The sequence below is a fragment of the Felis catus genome, chromosome C2 (assembly GCF_018350175.1).
Source record: "Felis catus isolate Fca126 chromosome C2, F.catus_Fca126_mat1.0, whole genome shotgun sequence".
Taxonomy (NCBI): domain Eukaryota; kingdom Metazoa; phylum Chordata; class Mammalia; order Carnivora; family Felidae; genus Felis; species Felis catus.
This window is the reverse complement of record NC_058376.1, coordinates 24525988-24549095: the sequence shown is the minus strand read 5'-3', so window position 1 is coordinate 24549095 and position 23108 is coordinate 24525988. Positions and strand designations below refer to the sequence as shown.

The window sequence follows — 23108 nt, the reverse complement described above, 5'->3', positions numbered from 1 at the left end:
ATTATTGCACATGTCTCATCATCCCTTAGAATAAATTATAATAATTATTAAAGTGCTTGAAAATTAAGAATTTGATTAAAAACTTTGATTGCTTTCTTAAATTCCTATAGCAACTTATACTTTTACCTTTAGTGTATTATAATCCACATCTTACCGTATCCAGCTATACAAAGTATTTCATTTTTTTAAAACTATACTAATTCTATTCAAGGCATGATATCTCATTATCACTAATGTTTTAATATAGATTTACTGAGAACCAGTGGCGATAACATGTTTTTCTTTATATATGTCTGTATCAATCTAGGTCCAAGTGGGAAAGAGAAACCATGCAGTAATATGATCAGGAAAAATTTAATAAAGAGTTACTAACTATAACAAGGGATTAGAATAATGATTTAACTTGTACAAAGTAAAAATTCTAAATATGGGCATAGCAGATATAAGAAAAACCATTTCCCCTTGGGCAGAGATAGAACAACTAAGGAAGACTCTTCTCCCACCTCATTTCACTCCCAACACAGGGCTGAAATCCTGACTTTCTTAGAGAGAGGCTGATCAGGGCCAAAAAAAAAAAAAAAAAAAAAATCACTATGGTGCATTAAAATGGAACTTGCTGGCAATCTATCCTTAGGGTGCCACCAGGAGGTGTTTTGTGGCAGATGTAGGGCTACAAAGCTGCCCTAAAGAATTCTGAAAAAGGCTGTTGGCTGATGAGTGTTCCTGGTCACTGTGGACTGGAGGAATTAGGTACTAGAAATCTTGCAAGTGCTGGGGGTCCGAGTGCTGGCGATTCCTTGTGCCCTAGTGGAGCCTGAGAAGCAATCATACCAGAACCAGGAAGCAAATGTTTGTTCCTGTAATGTCACTCCAGCACTCACTACTGGCAAAGCTTTCATGGAGGAGGGAGAAAGAAAAATATTTAAAATGGCCCATATTCACAGAGCAGGCACAGAGGATGAATTTGGAGTTGGGAAGAAATAGATGCATAAACAGTACAATGTCTTTAATGTTTTTATATTTAGAATTGTACATTCATTTACATTAAAATGTTTCAATCAGAAGGTGACTTTTGGTACTTATTTTAAGATACTTTGTCACAGTTTTAGAAAATGATTAGAATTTGTAACTTATGTTTCTGTTTGGGTTGCATTTTGATTTACCATAGATTTTAATGTTTATGCAAGAAACTTATTCATGTTTTTCTCTGGTTATACTATTGAAAATAAATGTTTTTAATGTTTATTCATTTCTGAGAGAGAGAGAGATACAGAGAGACAGAGCGTGAGTGGGGGAGGGGGAGAGAGAGAGGGAGACGCAGAATCTGAAGCAGGCGCCAGGCTTTGACCTGTCAGCACAGAATCCAACGTGGGGCTTGAACTCACCAATCGTAAGATCATGACCTGGGCTGAAGTCAGACACTTAATCGACTGAGCCACGCAGGTGCCCTTTCTCTGATTTTACTATTAAAACACATTTCACCAGATTGAATAGTTTATATATTTATCTCTATTTTTATAACTGTGTTATTGTTATAGTTAAGAAAATAGAGATAAATATTTTCCAAAGGGATTAAAAATATTAAGTATAATTTGGAAATTACTTTATTATATCACATTGGGACATTTTATTGTTGGCATCTGTTGAGGACCTAAGACCAGCTGCATCGATGTGGGTTGTACTTTGTCCCATAAATCTTCCTGTTTTATATTTCCCTCAGGAAGAGAGATCCATCCAGTAGAATCTATAAAGAGTGATTCCAAGAATCACTGAAGAAATGGATCTGAGGAGAAAAACTGTTGTGTAGTGTGAGTCTCGTTGCAAAAACAAAGCATTTTCTTCTTCATTTTTGAGCAGCTAAATTACTGCCTTAGTCCTCAGCTGTCAGGCTTCTTCAGAAATTGCCTCAGCTTGACACAGCCATCTCACCCAGTGTCATGCTTCCTTTCCAGAAAGGACCAGGCGCAATAATTACAATGAGTTGGTGATAATTAGGGGTGAGATGTGGTCTAATGTTAGATCCCTTGCTGACTTGATACACTACTGAAGGGCAATTCCAGCCTCCTAATTCTCCAAAGGGACAATTGAGCCCATTTCTAAGACTGCATCACAGTTCAACGGCTGTCTTTGCCCAATCTTGTTTATCTTCTCTTCCAAAATGTTGATTCTCAAATACTTCCAAAGCACTTACTACACTTATGAGCACTGACTACCTTCTTTCTTTCTTTTGAAAACACACTTGACTCTTAATTAATTAATTAATTAATTAATTTGAGCAAAAGAGAGAGAGAGAGAGGGTGCATGTGTGAGTGAGGCAGGGGCAGAGAGAGAGGACGAGAGAAAATCCCAAACAGGCTCCCTGTGCAGCACAAGATGGACCCCGGGGGCTAACTCCCATGACCCTGAGATCATGACCTGAGCTCAAATCAAGAGTTGGAGGCTTAACTGACTGAGCCACCCAGGCACCACTGCATGCTACTTTCAATCTCAGGATTTGCTATGTAGACAATCTGTGTCTTTTTTTTTTTTTTTAACATTTAATCTGTGTATTTTTTTTTTAACATTTTAATAGTTCATCATATTCTGGACTCTGAACCCATTTTTACAAATTGTACTTTAAAAATAACCATTTGATGAAGTCAACAGTTGTTTGTTAACACTGTAGTAGTCATTGAGCATTAACTGTAATAGCACATTAGTACCTTATGCTCTTTTCCACCCATTAGTTTGAACCGGTTATATGATTATTCAATGATTCATAATTGCAGTCATGTTTTGTAACATGCTTGCATTTTTAAAAAGATGATTACATTTATGTCATTGTAATTCCATTTTAGATACTATCTTATAATTTGAGAATCTCTGCCTACATTTCCATGCATTTACTTTTCATTCCCATTTGCCAGGATCTGACATGGATATCTCATTTTACTCTGAGTTCCATCCCTTTCCCTACAATTTTAAGAAGTGTTTACCTCTGTGAAATTGTGTTTTTTTCTTTATTCAAGTAAAATATGTTTATAGACATATAAAGCTAATAAATATAGAGAAAGAGAATCACATTTGCTGGTTGTCCAATGTTGATTTAAAAAATAAGCTAAAAATTTTCTAAATCCCCAAAGCGATGAATGTTAGGTAACATTTAATCAGGGTGTGGGGAGAACAGATAATCTTACAAAATGTTAGAGAACTACAAATCAACTGCTAGAGTAGACACTGCCATTGCAGAAATCATTATATGCCATTAGAGGGCAACTTGACAGATACAGTTTCTTTGGTATTTTAAAGATAAAATTGAAAGCAGTTTGACAATAGCATTTGCAGCAAAGACATTTCAACAACCACATTTAGGACATGTACAGAGCAGAGATGTCATTATGCCACTGGAAAGTACCTTGATGTGGGCATTTTCTGGCTGTCAAGATCAGATGGGCTATTTTAGGACTATCTGCATTTCTATTCACTGAAGATATACTCTGTGACTCTATTATGCAACAGGAATTGACATCTGTCAGATATCTGATCAGAACTCCTTTGGCCTGACTATATCAAATACAAATTGGCCAAGGCAATCGACAGTACTATCTTTTCTAAACACTTGTTACCTTTTCCCCTTCTTAATAATATAACCAACATAAATGAGTAAAAAAAGAATTTTAACTTTATGTTTGCTTTAACCATAACTGCTAACACACTTACAAAGACATTGGTCAATTTAACCAATATTTCTTAAATGTAAGTCCCTTTCATTAAAATGTCTATCAGAGATTGAGAGTAAGAAATCTCAGGATCTATACATAACATACTCCACCAATAAAGAACAGGTTTTGGGACACCTGGGTGGCTCAGTTGGTTGGGCGTCCAACTTCGGCTCAGGTCATGGTCTCGTGGTTTGTGAGTTCGAGCCCCACGTCAGCCTCTGTGCTGACAGCTCAGAGCCTGGAGCCTGCTTCAGATTCTGTGTCTCCACCTCTCTCTGCCCCTCCCATACTCACGCTCTGTCTCTCAATAATAAATAAACATTAAAAAAATTTAAAAAAGAACAGGTTTTGTTCATGAAGCCTTATGATTTTTTGTTTATTTGTTTGTTTCCTGGCAATTGGTTCTTTGAAACGTGGAATAGTCTATCACAAAATTTCTGCTACAGCAAAATCATGAATGTTATGTTATTTGAGAAAACATAACCAGAGGGAAAAATTTTTGGCTAAACATTTCATAGGTCAAAGATAAAGTTTCTCGAACTTGTCAGGTCACCTTGAGCAACAGGTTTTCTTCTTGAACTCTTTTTGCACTTGGAAAATGAGTTAAAATCAATGGACTGTAAGTTCTCTTTACACTAATCTTACTAATCTTAACTATATCTGAAAACATCCTTGACACCTTTTAAATCGGTGTCCAAGACTATGACTACAAAGAAAGGATATTGGTATTTTGTTTTTACGAATGTTAGTCAAGCCAAACAGAAAAAGCAGTGAACCATCACAATTGATATTTTTTAACATGTTTTTGTTTGTTTGTTTTTTTGTAACATATTGATTTAGAATTCAATATGAAACCAATCCATTTATCAAAATTAAACTCCCATTTTTAGCTTGCAAAAACATTAAGAAATCAGAACCCCAGACTGTCCCAAATGAACAAGCTTTTACTCAACAAAGGAAACTATCAACAAAATGAAATGGCAGCCTACAGAACTGGAGAAAGTATTTTCAAACCATATATATGATAAGGGGTTAATATGAAAATATACAAGAAACTCATACAACTCAAGAGAAAAAAAGAAATCATTAAAAAATTATGTGAAGATTTCAATAGACATTTTTCCAAAGAAGACATACTGGAACCTGCTTCAGATTCTGTGTCTCCTTCTCTCTCTTCTCCCCCACTCAGGCTCTGTCTCACTCTGTGCCTCAAAAATAAATAAATGTAAAAAAAATAACTATGAAATGACCAACAATTCTACTTATGGGTATATATCTGAAAGAAATGAAATCACTATCTAAAAGAGGTACTTGTACTATCATGTTCATTGCAGCATTATTCACAATAGCCAAGGTGTGGAAACAACCTAAGTCTCAATCAATGGATGAATACATAAAGAAAATGTGGTATACATACGTATATGTATTTATATATATATGTATATATATATACACATATATATATACACACACACATATATGTATGTATGTATATATGTATGTATACACACAAACTGGAATATTATTTCAGACAAAAAAAAAAGAAATTTTGTCATTTGTGACAACATGGAAATGCTTGAAAGGCATTCTGCTAAGCCAGGCAGAGGAAGACAAATACAATATGATCTCACTTATATGTGAAATCTCAACAAACCAAACTCATAGAAACAAAGTAGAATGCTGGTTGCCACGGGCTGGGGAGTGGGAAAAATAGAGAAAAGTTTGTAAAAGGCTACAGACATTCAGTTATAAAAGAAAATAAGGTCTGAGGAACTAATGTATAACATGGTTACTACAGATGATAACGCTGAATTGTACAACTGGAATTTGCTAAGAGAGTAGAAATTAAATGTTCTCACACAGAAAAAGTAAATCTATGAAGTGATGGATGCTTTAGCTTGATGGAGAATTAATCCTTTCACAATATATACGTACATCATCTTATCACATTGTACACTCTAAACATATTATAATTTTGTCAACTACACCTCAACAAAGCTGAAAAAAAAGGAAATCAGAGCCTCAGAAATATAGAATTTGGAAGGGTCTCTTCTCACAAAGACTTCTGGGAACAGTTGTAGTTTGTGTTTGAATGTTTAAATATCAAACTGATATCTTTGTACGTTCACAGCCCCAAAGGGATAGGGCTTGGCACACGGGAAAAGCAATGTTGTAACATGAAATTTCACAATAAAAATTTTACATCGCTGTGCTAGAAAATAATGTTTTGACTTAGTAATACTTTGTGTCAGCAATGAGCATCAGAATCTCCTGGATAATTATTTCAAAATAAATATACTTGTGACCTTCTTTCCAAAGATTCTAATTTAGTTTTTCTGTTTCTGTAGCAAATTATGAGCTACTCCACCAATCTTGGACTAGCTCTTCCAATACAAAGATGCTAGGCTATAACTGGATAATCTTTCCCTTAATGTAAATTATCTGATTATTACCTACACTGAACATTTTTCTATGAGCTAATCATTTGAAGTTATTAGGACATTTCTGCCTTTGCCTATTTCTCTCTCCTCCTTCTCCTTAAACATGTATCCCAGTTATTGTTTTTTTTTTCTTTTTCTGAAGCTTTCTCATAGTCTTTGAAAGGTAGCCTTCTTCCTCATTGTGTTCCAAAACAAAATACATCACTAACACTTCTATTATAGCACTTAACACATTATGTGGCAATGATTTGTTTATAGTATGTCTCACCCACTAGATTATCAGTCTCCAGGGCAGTAATCAAGTTTGTAAGCATATTACTAAGCAGTAGCAATAGAGATTGCTTTATAAAATTGGTTAAAATAAACACTGCCGATGACATCCCAGCTGCAATAAGATCACAGCAATTCAATGTCATGGCACCGTGATTTTTAGATAATACTGGTTTCACTTCCTTGTGTTGGTTTTTGGCAGCAATAGCACTTGAAGGGCAATTTTGGGAAAACTCAGCTAATATTCTTGGCAGATATTTAACCTTATGAAAAGAAATCACTTACCCAGGACTTCAGTATTTTCATTTCAGTGACATTTAAAATGGTAATGACTCCATTTTCTTTTCAGATTTTTAAAATATGTTTTGGTTCAAAATTCAACCCATTCAGTGAATTAATCAATGAGCACAAAATCAGAATATAAAGGAATTGAAAAAGCAGACTTTTTTTCAACGAGGCCCTTGTATCTGATACATTCTATATTCTATATTGACAACATGTAAAACATACTAATTGATATTCAATAAACTAATCACTTCTAGGACACTGTGAATATTTAGCTTTATTTCTCTATGCATATAAGATAATTTAGATAATTTCAGGATATATTTGTACCTTTACTCATCCCAGAAAAATTATTTAAAAATATATTTTCTTTATAGATTTTGGTATCGATTAGTAATAGCTTTTAAATCTTATCTTATTTTTGTATGATTATGATACTAAAAAAAAATTATAGGAAGGCAGTGAAAACAAAATGTAAACAGAATTAATCTCTAAGGTATCTGCAGTTACTTTTTGTTTGTTTGAAGTTTATAAGATTCACTGCCCTAAAAACACTGTACCTACAGACTTTGACAACATAACTTAAAATGAAAATCTCCCTTGTCTTCCTTAAGGTTGCATGTTGAAAGAATAAACAGTCCCCTGCAATAGCCAACATTGGTACCCGGTCTAAGTTTAAAGTCAAATAGCTAAACAGGACCAAAACAGGGCCAAGTGCATTGTAACTTAATAGTCAGCAAGTACAAACATCATTGAACAAAGAAAGTTGCAGGCACCAAATAAAACGAAGGCCCTCATCAGCATAAAAAGATTTACATTCGGTTGAAGGTGAGGTCAACACTCTGCCTGTGAATATGTATGCCAATCTTAGAAGCTAATGTGGAACCACAGAAACAAAAATTAAAAACCTTAAGTCTAACAACTACATGGAATGTAAAATTCAAAGCTTGAATTTGCCCAGGAAATTCTCCAAAATCTAGAGCTAAAACTGCTTTTTGATGCACCAGGAAGATCTTTTGTAATGACTTGGTCACTTAGATTTGTGTTAACATACATAAAATTTAAAGTATACTTTTCTCCACTTCTCCTACTATGTCTGAATGTGGTTATGCTTAACTACTCAGCTCATGCACTAATCCATTAAAAATGATGAAATCTACTACCGTGACTTTTTCTGAGAACTCACACCATGTTAACGGTTAACGCTTAATATAGCTTCCTAAGAATGCCCCAAGAGAAAACATTTTGTTCAGTTTGGTGTTTGCTGTGACATAATACTAACAGAATATAATTTCCTCAGCCACTACTTCAAATATCTGAATCTAACTTTTGTTCAATTTTGTTTTTTACATAGAATGTTTTTATTTACAAGATTTTAGACTTTTTAAAAATTTATTTATTTAAATTCCAGTTAGTTAACATACAGTGTTGTCTTGGCCTCAGGAGTAGAACCCCGAAGAATCTCTTACATATGACACCTAGTGTTCATCCTGACAATTGCTCTCCTTAATACCCATCACCCACTTAACCCATCCCCCCACCCACCTCCCTTCCAGCAACCCTCAGTTTGTTTTCTGTATTTAAGAGTCTTTTATGGTTTGCCTCCCTCTCTGTTTTTATCTTATTTTTTCTTCCTCTTCCCTTCCCCTATGTTCATCTGTTAAGTTTCTCAAATTCCACATATGAGTGAAATCATATGATATCTGTCTTTCCCTGACTTATAACTTTTGCTCAAATTTTAACAATCTCATAGCTGTATGCCAAAATCCTTGTTAAAATGTAGCTCCAATACACAGTTTAACAGTGCTTTTTCCATGGGTATATCTGGACATTTTTATCAACAGAATAATTAAAGTCATGGTATTATGATTAGCCAAAGGTCTTTCTAGCAGAGCACTGATGAAGTCTGATTTAGCATATCATAACAAATGGCTTTCCAGAGACAGGAACAAAACACAATGATTTTTGTTCATGAAAGAGCTAACACCATATGCTAAAATGTCAAAATATAATCCAGAAAATTCAGGGTCTGTTAGAAGGCTTCCACTAATGACAACACTATGACAGGGTCTCCAGATATACAGAGAAGGAACATTCAAGATGTGGTGGAAACCTCAGTTAACAGGGAAACAAAGCCTTGGAGCACAGAATACATCTAACAAAAATGGGGAACAGGGTGACATTGGCTATTCCTAAAGGACCACGGTTTCTCTGTATGGACCCAAACTCCTTACAAAATAAAATGTGCCTTAATTATTGCTTATTTAAAATGATACTTTTACAGAGCTATTTAGTACCTGACACAGAGAAACAATCACATAGGGAAGTATTTGCTGGAGGTTTTTTATTTATTTATTTATTTATTTATTTATTTATTTATTTAATTTATTTTTTTATATTATTTTTTTAAATTTTTTTTAAATTTTTAAAAAAAATTAAAAAAAAATTTTTTTAACATTTTATTTATTTTTGAGACAGGGAGAGACAGAGCATGAACAGGGGAGCGTCAGAGAGAGGGAGACACAGAAACCGAAACAGGCTCCAGGCTCTGAGCTGTCAGCACAGAGCCCGACGCAGGGCTTGAACTCACGGACCGTGAGATCATGACCTGAGCCGAAGTCGGCTGCTTAACTGACTGAGCCACCCAGGCGCCCCTTTGTTGGAGGTTTAACATGAAATCACACAAATAAAATTTGTATAAACAGAAATCCACATCGAGTCATGACACACAAAAGACAAAGTAAATACATAGAAAACTAATTGGCGGCTATCAGCAGTTGGACACAGTTGTGTAAGTTGTGTCTTGTACACGAGAAGTCTTTTACAAAATCATCATTTTAGATCAAACAGAAGGCCAGTCTTCACTGTCATCCTGCAAGATGGGTTACTTGAGCAAGCTCCTCTTGTTTTCTCCAACATCCTCCTTTAGTATGGCTGGTAATTGTTTTGGTGATCGCCACCCCCTCCAGACGCCTTGCCCTAAGTGTCTGTTGGCCACTGTAGTCTGCATATCCCTGTCCATATCCATAGTTCCCATAGTTATACCCAATATAATCATAGTGGCCCTAGCCACAATAGTTTTGATTACCACCATAGGCACTACTATAATTTCCATGTCTTTGATCATAATAGTTATTAAATCCTTGGTTCCAGTGTTGGTGCTGACTTCATCCATGAGAAGGCTTCTAGCACCACTTTGACCACTAGCTGCAGCCCCTCTTCCTCCTTCTTCTTGTTGCTGTTGCTGCTATATACCTCTTTGGGTTGTGCAATTGATTTCACACTTCCCAGAACCAAATCGATGATATCTGCTTTCTAACAATTTCTTCACTGGCTCTTGGTCAGTACATGTGATAAAACAAAATCCTCTTCTTTCATTTGTTTTTATAGCTGTGGGAACATCAATATTTTCAATCTCTCTAAAGTCTCTGAAACATTTTTAAATTTGTTCTTCAGAAGTATCTGACCTCAATCCACCCACAGAAACCTTTTTTTGGGGGGGGTTCTTTTTCTTTTAAATCTTTAGCCTTGGGGCACCTAGATGATTCAGTCGATGAAACGACTGACCCTTGATTTCAGCTCAGGTCATGATCTCATTGTTCATGGGATCTGGCCCCACATTGCGCTCTGTGCTGATAGTGCGGAGCCTGCTTGGGATTCTCTCTCTCCCTCTCTTTCTGTTCTCCCCTACTCTTGTGCACATGCTCTCTTTCTCTTTCTCTTTCTCAAAACAAATAAATAAACATTTTCCAAAAGGTTTTAGACCTTTTGGGATCTATCAATTTGCCATCCAGTTTGTGTTCTTTCAGTGCCAAAACTTTATCAACACTAGTAGCGTCTTTGAAAAGCACAAATCCAAATCCTCTTGATCTTCCAGTCACTGGGTCTGTTTTAACTGTGCAGTCTACAACTTCCCCAAATTGAGACAAATAGTCAGGTCTTTCTTGCCTGTGTCGCAGTAAACATTTTACTGTCATTCTGCTGGTGTTGATCTTGCATCCCTCTGCAAATTCCTCTATCCTGATGTATTCATTCATGTCCTCCGTGGTGGCTGAGTTGTCCACTGCGGGTGCCGGCCACGTGGTCCAAGTCAGGCTGCAACAGCAGCAGCGGAGCCTTGTATGGAGCTGGGTTTAAAATGGCGGTGAAACTACGGACATACCACCCTGAGCGCGCCCCAACTCGTCTAAAATGGCGGTGAAAGAGTCGTAGCTACTTTTATGAAAGATTATTTTCATTGTTTTATAAAAAAGAAACAGGTTGAGTAATGAATACATTAAGATAACTTTTGACAATCTAATAGATTGAAAGTGGTGACTGGATTTAAGGGAACTGTAGTATCTTGGTTGGGCTTATTTTTCCATCTTAGGATGACTCCCAAACTTCAATATTATGTCCAAATCCAAAAGCCTCCTGGATAACATACATCTTAATGAGGGAGGAGAACATTGACTTACACCCTACCTAGCACATTTGTCTTCTAAAAATAAAATATTTTAAACATTTTTATCTTTCTTCCTGACCCCTCCTTCTGAATCTCCTGCCACATCTTTTCATTGGCTATTCATCAATCATCTCTGGAGTTTTTAATTAACCTGGTTCAAGTAACTGTCCCACACTTCCCATAATACTGCACTGAGCACTCTGCAAACTACAAGGTATCAACACTTTCAAGCAGAAGAAATGAAGCAAAACAGGTCATTTTCCCCAGCTAATGCTTTTCTTCTAGCATGTTCTTTGGGATTTTTAGTTTATCTATCTCTAGATAACTGCAGTGTAATGCCCCAAAATATATAATTCATACTTCTAGAGACTAACATACAGTAGATTGATAAATGTTTAACAATAAGCTCGGTAAACAACAACAAGAAAAAACCCTGATTGTAACATTTGCCCATTTCTATGGTCTGATTATGCATCCCTGCTATGACGACTTTTGAACTACCAATGTGATATTATGTTATTGAATGTAAAGTTAGAAGAAATGTGTTGTAGTACACTATTATGTATTTCCCCCGTATAGATTAAATACACAAAATAACCTCAAGACCATACATGATAGTAAAATACAGTAAAATAATTAGGATGCAGTTTTCAGCCTTTATTACCTTTTAAAAATAATTCAAGTAAGTTTATATAGCTTCACTTTCAAGGACAGCTGTATTTAATAACCAACTTGTAAAAACAGCTTTCATTATCCAGCACATGCTGGATCTAGCATACCACTGGTAGTAGATGTTTTTCATACCTTTTGCTAGTTTTCATTAAGTATCTGAAATGAACAGGTTATCACTTGGTTTTAGTGATTGAGCATTTTGAACAAAATGAAAGTTGATTTAAACATTTACTACCTTCCTTTAAATTGACAAAAGAAAAAGCAGTGTCTAGAAAGAAAAAAAAAAGCTGTGCCTAACAGACCTAGAAAATTTCTTGGCTCTTCCTCTATAGTGTCTATTTCATTTATGTTATTTTCATGTAAATATATTCATGAATTCCTTTTTAAAAATGTGAAACTGTATGAAATGAAAAGATAATGAAAGCAAGGGATTGCACTGTTAATTTATCTAGCAATTTCAGCTTGGATTAAACTTTTCTTGACAGTTGCCTCTCACCTGTTTTATTTGTGGAAATGAAGAGGACAAAAGTCAGGTGCCTTTCTTGGAGATGTGTACACATTGCTGAGTTCAATACAAAAGACACAGTGATAAAAGTGCTCGAAGTTTTAAAACCTTGCAGTGGAATGATATTTCTTGATTCATTTAAGATTACATTCTAAGATTCATTGTACAATTCACTCTAAGATTACACTATAGACAGGCTGCTGCTTTTTTGGGAAATTTGCTATGAGCCATTATATTCCACTATGGCTCATTCTCTTGGCCCTCTCTGGATAGATTAGCAATGGACACCTTTCCAAGTTGGCTCATTGTCGTATGTTTCCCTGAATTTGCAACTGGGACCAATTAGCCAGTTCACAAGGCTGGAATTATAACACATAACCTCAATATCAATACAGATAGACAGATTTGTCATGGGGTCTAGAGAAGCAAAGGCATTTCTAGAAGGGGAAATAAATAGATAAATAGGGAAACAGGGAGAAAAGAGAAAGGCCAAGAGCTTTACAATGCTTGATTTCAGTTTCTTCCTAAATTTCCATGCATTTCTGCTTTGGGCTTCTATGAGGCATATTTAAGTTAGTTCTGTTATATATTTGAAAAGCACTGAATAACATATAAGGTTTAAGAGTATCTGTATTTCTGGCTCTGTTCATGTCAAAATGAACTACAGTGTCATTAATCTCTGCAGAAATGCACCGGTATGCATTTCATCCTGGTTCACCAATCCAGGTACAAGAATTTTAAAACAAGGAAAGAAACACAATACACTTTTAAATACATAGATTAGATGTGTTCTGGAAAGCAGGAAGAAAGTAACAAGGGAGTACCCTGTGTGTACCCCAGAAATAACGAATTCCCTGATCTCAGGATTACTCTTTGTGTTTTCCAGGCAGTATTTAGCCAGTGAGTCAGTTAATTAACATTTATCAATTACGAGCTGACAGGTAATACAGAGGGGTCAAATGCAGAACATCATGTCTTCCCTGTACACAATCGGTTAAGTCTTGGGAAACAGTTACAAACACATGGACAAAGAGTTTGTAATAATAATAAACATAGCTCTTGACTCTTATTCTCTGTGGGTCATGCTATTCTTTTTCATCTTCAAATCCATTATTCTTCTCTATTTAAGGTATCTGTGCATTAAGACTAATACCCTTGAGGAGATAAAAGCCAAATGCAAAAGCAGATTTGATCACAAGTTACGCAGATGGTGGTGATTTGATTAGGAATTTGAGCACTGGGCTGTCATCTGCAATCTCTGTAGGACTTGACTTTTTTCCTCTCCTGTTGTGTCGTTGGACCACTTGTGGTGAATGATAGTTCAAAAAAATACAGTTTGGTCAATACTGTAGTGATATACAACTCCCGATTTTTAAAATTCAATTTTCATTTTTCTTGTCTTCTCAAAAAATTATCAGTCACTTTTTCTTTCTAGCTTCCATCACAGTATAATTCTTATATATAATAATTTACAATTATCTAACATGCGGCCATCTGCCATTGTGGAAGAAAACTCTTTAATGCTTATCTGCTGAGAGTTATGAAATTATACTGATGATAATGTCTACATCAATCCATTATCTGTAGGTATTCTCTATAAGTGAGAAAGTGAAAATAAATTAACAGGAACAAAATGGTATTTGCACCTTTCCGACATGAGATTTCCATAAAGAAATGGGTTAAAGTCATAAGAACTTAGTAAGTGAAAAGGCAATATAGAACATTCTTATTTTCATACAATTACTTACTGAATCCTTAACCTGACTTAAAAAAAATATATATTAGCATATATTTGAGAAAGCATATTTGTAATTGATTCTACAATCTAGAAAATAACTTGCAGATACTATAATTTATATGGAACTGATAAATTATAGCAAAAATTTTAAAAATTTATAATGGGTAAATATATGATAATGTTCAATTTTCTTATATATCCACAGCTTAATTATTATACTGTATATTTTAATAATTTAAAAATAAGGATTTCACTGTTAAAATTTGCAAACTGGCTCTTGCCTTCAATCTAAGATCATGACCTTAACTATACTTTTAGAACATATTCTTGGTCATATGCCTATCTGTGTTTCAAGGTGGTGTCTTCTAAAAGTAATGTGGCCTCTTAGTTTCAGGAATAGTGCTCCTTATGTTCATAAAATATCTTAGCATCCTACAAAGATGTTGCATTCATAATCACTACGGCGCACAGGAATGCTTTCTAAGCACCTTCATCATCCTTGATGTGCTATCAAACTGAACCAATGATTATTGAAAAATGATTATTTCCTTCAAGATACCACCTTATTCAGTTTGATAACTTATATTCTCATTGGTTCTTACAGAAGTTTTAGCAGCATTACCTTTATGCAAATCATTTCTCACCATTTCTAAAGGGCCAGAGCTCTCTGAGTCGCCTTTAACCATTCCAATAGGTCCTGTAACATCACTGCTAATTTCGAATGCTTTGCCTTTCTTTAGTGAGAAAGAACATCTTATGAAATGCAGAGTCCAAAAGTGGTTGTATTAGCTATGTATTGCAGCATAATAATATTGGGGTAAATTTGGAAGCTTAAAATAACACCTATTTATTGTCTCACTCTTTCTGCAAGTCAAGAGTCTTGTCTCTGGTTAGCTGGATACTCTGCTTTAGGGTCTTAAACGGGCAATCAAGGTGATGGTTAAGGCTGCAGTTTGCAGCCTCTTACGAGGTCTGACTGGGGAGAAACCTACTTCCAAACACACGTGGTTGTTAACAGAATTCACTTCTTTTCAGGCTACTGGACTGAGATCTGATTTTTGTTGCTGATTTCTGGCTACCCTCAGCTCTTTGACTTTCGATCTGAACATAGAAGCTTGCTTCTCCCAGGCCAGCAAGGAAGAGTTTCTTCCCAATATGGGTGTTGCAGTTTTATCAACATAATCATGTATATGTGATCACATATACCCTATCAACTTTGCCATATTCTATCAGATTAAAGCAAGTCACAGGTCTGCCACACTCAAGGGGAAGTCATAGCATAAAGATGTGAATATCAGGAGGTAAGAATCATAGAGTTTACCTTACAACCTGTGTCTCACAAAGAACCTCATTCTCAAAAAGCTAGCTGAAAATCTACTATTTGGCCATATCACCTTCTCCTCAAGTTTGTCAACCTCTTAGGTTGTTGGCTGGGTTCATTGTGAGAAGATTGCATTGCCTGAAAGTTCACACAGCTAACCTCTGGAACATCTTGTAACATGGGATAATTCCTGTGAGGATATTGTTCTACAAATGTATTTATTTTTATTTTCGTTACTTTACAGTGGACAGATATCAGAACCTATCTGTGGTGACAGAATCAAACTATATTCAACATGTCTTCCTCATAAGATATTACTTCAGTGACTTACACTTTTCAGTTAAAATGGCTTTTTTTTTTCATTTGGGGAACAGATGTGAACCATCTGTTTTTAATCAAAAATCCATATTAAATTACACCTTTAATTCTAGTGATAAGTAGGGAAACATCTTAAATGCAATTTGACTTGTGTATATGATTTCTTCATTAGATTTACCTCCTTTTAAATATGTCAAAACCTCATTATCTTGAATGCTGATGATGTGATGAAGAGATTAAGATTCTGCACACTGTATAAACTATGCAGAGCTATAGGAGCAAATCTGAATTACAAAAGCATGTGTTGAGAGGATCATTAAGTAATTTGGTCCATTTAACATTATATGCCCATGAGACTATTCCATACTTTGATACTTTTATATCTTGAAGCAAGAATAGATTTAAAACAACTTTTGAAATTATTATTCGTTTATCTTACTTTTGCCTATGTATCTCCTTCAAAAGTCATGGGTAAAAAAATCAGAAATCTTTAGGTATCTAATCCACATAATCTTCAAACAAAGATTTACCTTTGTTACCTTTGTTAAAGATTACCTTTAAAAGGTAAAGGGAATGCTTTTGTATGATGTGAAGAGTTTTATATTCTCTTCTATTTTTATGGGCAAAGTCACGGCCATGGAGGGAGAGCTTACCCTAAATGATTGAAAGCTTTTCCACCAAAGAGGTAATTTACCTTCTAATATCAGACACTCTAGACTATTACAGGCTCTTATCACAAAAATGTCTTCATCATTTAGGACGTAATGGAGGGAGATTCCTCTCCCCACTCATTGGATACAATGTCAGTACAGCTCTGTACTACCACAATTCCGGAGACACAAGTGAGAGAAAAAAACAAAGAAAAACAAGATTAATGCAGCTGTGACAATTTCCCTTTTGGCAGTTTATGGTTCCGTCTGGGGAAAACACTGTTGTCTTTTTGATGCTACCTGTATAGTCTTGCTTTGCGGACATATTCACAGTCCATTTCACAGCCCTGAGTTGGCCCCAGAAACTCATATCTTTCCAAATAAGAGGCAAAAAGTCTTGGCAAGACTTTATCCATAATTGATGCAAACTTAAATTCTACCAAAATCACATATATTTTTCTTTTGCTTTCATTTAAAAAAATCATGTTAACAACATAGTGTATTTCAAAACATTCACAGCACTGATTTTAGATAAAAACGTAAGTTGAAAGAGATGATCTTTAGGACTGGAGCAGTAAATGTTGTAATAGTTTCAGATGTGTAGTTAGGCTAGAACCAGGTGAATGTGTGCACCATCATCAGGCTTCAGGGGAAGCACCAAAAGAAAGTCTGCATGGGATGTGTGGCTCAACCAAGCAGGCAGACACTGGATTGATTTCCCTTACAGGCCAGAAAATCAGGAGAGACAACTCTGTGTAATGCCAAAGCCCAAGGAGCAGACAGGCAGAAAGACCTCACAACGTTAGTTATGATGAGTGAGTGATTAAGAGTGGTGTCAGTTATGAAACTGTTGCTCTTAATGCTGCCAAATGCTGAGAAAAGTTGTCAGACAATGAGCCCACAGGCATAGAGAGACATCAGACTTCCAAATGCCTCCTTACTAAATAGATAAAGGCTATTAAAACCGTGCCAAATCTGACTTGTGCTCCTATCTGGTACAGAGAGGAGGGCTGGGGACAGCTTAATGGAGAGCTGGAAGACACACAACTCACTGGAAGATAAGAAATAACCATGCACGTGGCAGGAAAAAAAACACAGAAGATAATAGTAATAAGATAAGATGATAAGATAAAATAAAATAAAATAAAATAAAATAAAATAAAATAAAATAAAATAAAGCAAATTAAAATAAAATAAAAAACAGTGTGAGTTGCATGTTTATTGAGTAGAAACTACATGGCAGGGCTCCCTCTAACATTGGAGATGCATCCAAGTCCTGGCTTCTCACACTCAGGTGGAAGATCACAGACCATCAACAAAACAACTAAGTCAGTTATGCTTTGTCAGAAGAGAGTGCATTTCAGAAGACAATTGAAGTAGACAAAGAAAATAGCCAGATGATTTGCATTTGTGGGGCTTAGGGATAGGATTGGAATTTTCAACAGAGCTGTAGGCGTGGCCTCCTTGATAAGGTAACACAGAGCAAGCAAAGTGGCCAGGTTTCTGGAAATACAGTGGAACAGGCCAAGGCAGCAGCACTTGGCAAATGTCCTGAGAGCAGAACATGCCTGGGGAGGGAGCGGTGGCAACAGAGGCTCTGCTCTGAGATCCCACCTGGTGCATGCCAGAACAGCAAGAGCCCAGTGTGGCTGGTGGAGAATGAGTGAACTGGGGAGTCACAGGGCTGGGGTCAGAGATATAAGAGAAGCAAGGACAGATCATCGTGGGCCTCTTAAGCCATTGTTAGAACTGAGAGTTGGTTGTCTGAGAAATGAGAAAACATCGAAGTGCTTGAGAAGAAAAGTGAAATGATATGACATATGTCTAAGTCTCACGCCAGCTGCTATATTGGATGATTTTTTTTTTCTTTTCAGAGCCTCCTAAACTTTCTGTATTGTTCTATATTGTGTTTAAATATAATTAAAATTAAGCTTTCATTCCTTTTTTTTCCTCTTAAGGCTAGTGCCAAGAACTGGAACAAAAACTTCACCATTTTTGGGGACTCCCAATAGAAAGTGTGGAAATAGTAAGACATTATCATTATAAAGTAACAGCAGCACTTACAAAAAGATAGGGCTATGGTAGTGGTCAAGTAAATGTTATATAAGTTTGGAACTGTATATATATCAATGTATTTTATTATTAATATATTATATGTTATTAATATATATTATTAATATATAGAAGTATATTTTGCTGATTGTGTGTGTGTGTGTGTGTGTGTGTGTGTGTGTGTGTTTGTGTATTACCCTCTGGCAGCAGTAATTATTCAAATTATAAGCAATCTTTTGCAGAGAAGATAAGGAAGGGACATGGACTCAACCTATTACCTGAGAAAGGAAAAACTGTCAGGGATGCTCATCACACTCCTCCCACAGTCTTGAAATCCACAGAACACCCCTCAAGTCACTGTTTTGCTTTTTTGTATTATTGTTGTTCTGGAAAGCATGTGGAAGTCACAGGCTGTTATCATAGTCCATTGTTCTGAGGCAAGATTCTTCTGGAACTTTTGCATTCCCACCCAAAATGCAGATTATCTGTGGGGACAAACCAGGAGTGCATGGAATTCTTGCAAATTACCTGTGAGTCATCTGTCTCCAACTAAAATTATCCCTGCTTTCTTTTAATGTTTCCATCCTCAAAATACTAAATCCAGCACTGCATGGCCACTTGTTGGTTGAGTTATAGTTGAGTATCTTGGCAAAACCATAATGTCTGTCCTACTTAAGTTGTCAGTGTTTTTATTGAATAGTGCGTTCATATGTGGGTCATTACATAAGTAACAATAAATGAACTAACCAACAGGTAAGTAACAGAGGGCTATGTTTGGAGCCAGGAATGACGGGATGTCATAAAGTAAAGATTATACTTAATTCTCTCCTGTGTAATTGAGGTCTATTCAAGAAAAAAATGTTAAAAAACATTAAAAGTTAGAAAAAACCATTTGTTTGGCCTCAGCTATTTGGTGCACTGGACATTCTTCCCCCTCATCATTAAAAGAATCTCAAAGAGCTCCCAGTCAGTATTCTCTAATTAAAAAAATAAAGTGAAAATTTTAATTAGAATGAAATTCATTTTGAAAATCAAGTTTATTTTTTATTCTGTGGTTTCATTTATTAAAATAGCCTCAGGGGTGCCTGGGTGGCTCAGTCAGATAAGTGGCTGACTCTGGATTTCTGCTCAGGTCATGATCTCATGGTTCACGGGTTCAAGCTCTGTGTTGGGCTCTGATTCTGACAGCGTGAAGCCTGCTTGGGATTCTCTCTCCCTCTCCCTCTCCCTCTCTCTCTCTCTCTCTCTGTCTGCCTCTCCCTCACTCAAGTATTCTCTTTCTCCTCTCTCAAGAATAAACTTAAAGAACATTTTCAAAGATGAAAGACAATTTCTGAAAAAATGAAAGCAGTCACTTTTGCCCACATTATACTCTCCCTGGATATGTAAATTTATTAAAGTCAGTCAGGAATTAGGTGGCAGTGCTTTTTAATAAATAAGAAATCCAAACCTGTCAAAGAAATTTATAAATTGTCATTAATATTAATTGAGTAAATTGACTAGCATTAATTGACTAAATTAAGTGTGAGTTTTTAAAATAATAAAGATTATACTTTTCCACTTTCATTCCAATCTTACGTGGGTATAGTCGGAGTCTAATCAATTCTCACATGTCACCCTCAGTGAAGATTTCTGAAAAAATTGTATGTCTGTGAAAGTTCTATCTTTGGTGATTACAAATGGAAAATGAGTATCCAGTTTGTGAATTTAAGGGCACTGTCATGAGAGAGTGAAAGTAACATGCTTCAACTGGTTAGCAAGTAATTCCCTCAAGATTTTCCTCAGCCGCTGGTGTTACTAAACACTTTCTTGTTCAGAAAACTAAAGCAGTTGAGGCAAAACGAATGAAGCCCTAATTTCAACTGAGAAAGGTTCACAGGTAAATCTCATGTGGTCTGTGCTTCTGAGGTAATAACGCTGTGGGTGATGAACAGGTTGCCTGGCCTCCCAAATCAGATTATAAGAACAGAAGTGGAATCGCTGAAAGGGGAATCTGTTTCTTCACACGCTGCCCTGCTTTGGTATGCAGTCCCTGGGTTCTAAAGATGCTTTAAGACTTTATTAAAGAATGAATACCTGAAAATGGAAGCCAATGAACATCCAAATCATGTTCTGAGAGAAGTCAGTAAGACTTGCCAATTGCCAGCCTGCTATTCTTGTTTTCAGCTTTATTGAAGCTGAGAAATATGATTAAGAAACTTAAAAGTGCACGAGGTGGTGATATGATAAATGCATACATTCTGAAAGGATTCCTCTCATCTGGATAATTAATGCATCCATGACCTCATATATTTACCCCCTCTTTTTTTTTTTTTGATTAAGAACATTCAAGCTCTACTCTTTTAGCAAATTTCAATTATACAATACAGCCTTATTAGCTAGAATAGCCTTGTTCTACACTAGAGCCTCAGACCTTATTTATCTTACAACTGAAAGCTGGTACCCTTTTCCAACCTTTCCCTGTGTCCCCCACTTCCAGCCCCCTGGCAACTGCTTCTATCCAGTCATCAGTCAGCATCACAGGAAAAATGCATAGGTTGTAAGTGATGCTTCCTTCATGAAAAAAGGTGGGAAAATTGGTTAATGGAGTGAGTGCTGTTACATGTTTCTTATTTACTGTACATTTATTAAAATAATAAAACTCATTTATTTTTTTATTTTTATTTTTTTGTGTGTGGGAACTAGATCTTAGGTAGCCATTTACATTAAACCATGTGAGAAGGTTGTGGAAGGTTGGGAACAACTGCTTCATTTGAGCCTTATTTCTCTATCCATTGTCTCCAACAAGAATGGACCATTTTCTCCAACAAGAATGGACCATGTACCAAAAAGAAATGATTTTGTTGGTAGGGTATTGAGTTACATCCTCACAGTATTCTTCACATGCGTATACCGTATGTGTTCTTCTGGAGAATCCTCCAACATCCTTGTGGAAACCACACGAATCTGAGCACACTTCATGCTGCTGAAATCCCTGAACTGCTTGGAGAATGGCGGATGACTTTTCCTCTGAAGTATGTATACTGCTTACATTTTATGTTGCTAGAATTTTACTGGGATGAGAGAAACTCCCTTGGGTAGCTTGGGAGGTAGAGAAGGGAAAAATGAAAGAAATTCTAGCAACATTCAAAGGACATTATATCTCCTTTGGCACTTAGTTTTAAAGGTTTTATAAATGTTTTCCTCATTACTTTTTCATAATTCATATCTTTCTTTCTTCCATTTCCTTTTACAATGACTAGATATTTCTATTTCTTTCTATATCTATCTCTATCTGTCTCTCTATTATCTATCTATCTATCTATCTATCTATCTATCTATCTATCTATCTATCTATTTCCAGAGTCTTTCTGAGAGAGAGAGAGCGAAAGAGAAATGGAGAGGGGGAGAGAAGAAACAGACTTCTTTGCGGGAGGGCAAAAAAGAAGAAGAGAAAACTTGCTTACTTATTTATCTGTCAAACTCTGGTCTCAGTTTTGGTGGAGTCATCACTGCCCCAAATTTTCTTTTCTAAGTACCCTAGAGTCAGTCTCACCTAGAAATTCTCCCCCTAGAAATTCTCTTCTTCAGATGGTTTTGTTTTTTTGCCATAAGTCTAAGGAAACACCCTTTTCCTTGTCATGCACTAATGAAAATTGTCTCCTCTCATGGATCAGTGAATGATAATTTCAGTTGCTAAGAGAGATGCTACTCCAAAGAGTTAAGTAATAGGAAACAGGGTCTTTTTATTTTATATTTAAGATAGCTATGTGATATTAGCCACCATAATTTCTTAGCCTTCTGCTCTTTAAATAACTTTCCTTGGATTCTTTTTTTTTCCCAGAAATATTAGCAGTGAAGGAGCTCTTCCTCGCTCAGTAATTCTACCACCTCCTAGTCTTTAAAGACACACCCCCAGAGAGGTTCATTCACAGTCAAGTACAGAAGACATTGCCTATTACTGTCTAGCCTCAGGCCCACTGAACAGCTGTACTTCTCCATACCTGACATGACTGACACTAGGATTTCATCCATAGCATTACTTATTTTCTTTTTCAGAGCTCTGATAATCAGTCTCTTTTATTTCTGCAATCAAAACCTTTATAAATAGCAAGCATGCAAAACTTCTCATAATATAGAATTAGATATGAAAACTAAAAAAAAAAAACCTCATGAATTTTTCCTGCCCATTGATGTAACATACTTAAATAATTTCTTGAGAAATTAGATGTATATGATACTACACAAGGGTGAGTCATTATGTCCGTCACTCTTCCTGATGAAGGAAGGATCTTCACAGGCAGATGGCAATGTAGCCTTGAACAGTAATACACAGTTTTCTAAAGGTCCCTTACTATCTCCTCCTCTTATATCCTGCTTACTCATTAAATCATATATTTTTATTTGAATTATTTTTTAAGTTTATTTATTTTGAAAGAGAGAGAGAGAGAGAGCGTGCACAAGTGGGGGGAGGGGCAGAGAAGGAGGGAGAGATTGAGAATCCCCAAGCAGGCTCCATGCTGTAAGCATGGAGATCTTACACAGAGCCCGACGTGGGGCTCAAATTCATGAACCGTGAGATCAGGACCTGAGCTGAAACCAGGAGTCGGACGTTTAACCAACTGAGCCACCCAGGCGCCCCTCAAATCATTTTTTATTTAAATTTTTATTAGGAAGACCTAACTCGTATACTGAGCAAGGACAAAGTACAATTATTCTTTTTGCCTATGTT

General features: G+C 36.0%; 1 pseudogene; it reads right to left on the bottom strand.

Moving 5' to 3' along the window:
• Nucleotides 1–9394: 9394 nt before the first annotated feature.
• On the bottom strand, nucleotides 9395–10770 carry LOC101088605 (annotated as a pseudogene).
• Between the last annotated feature and the right edge of the window lie 12338 nt (nucleotides 10771–23108).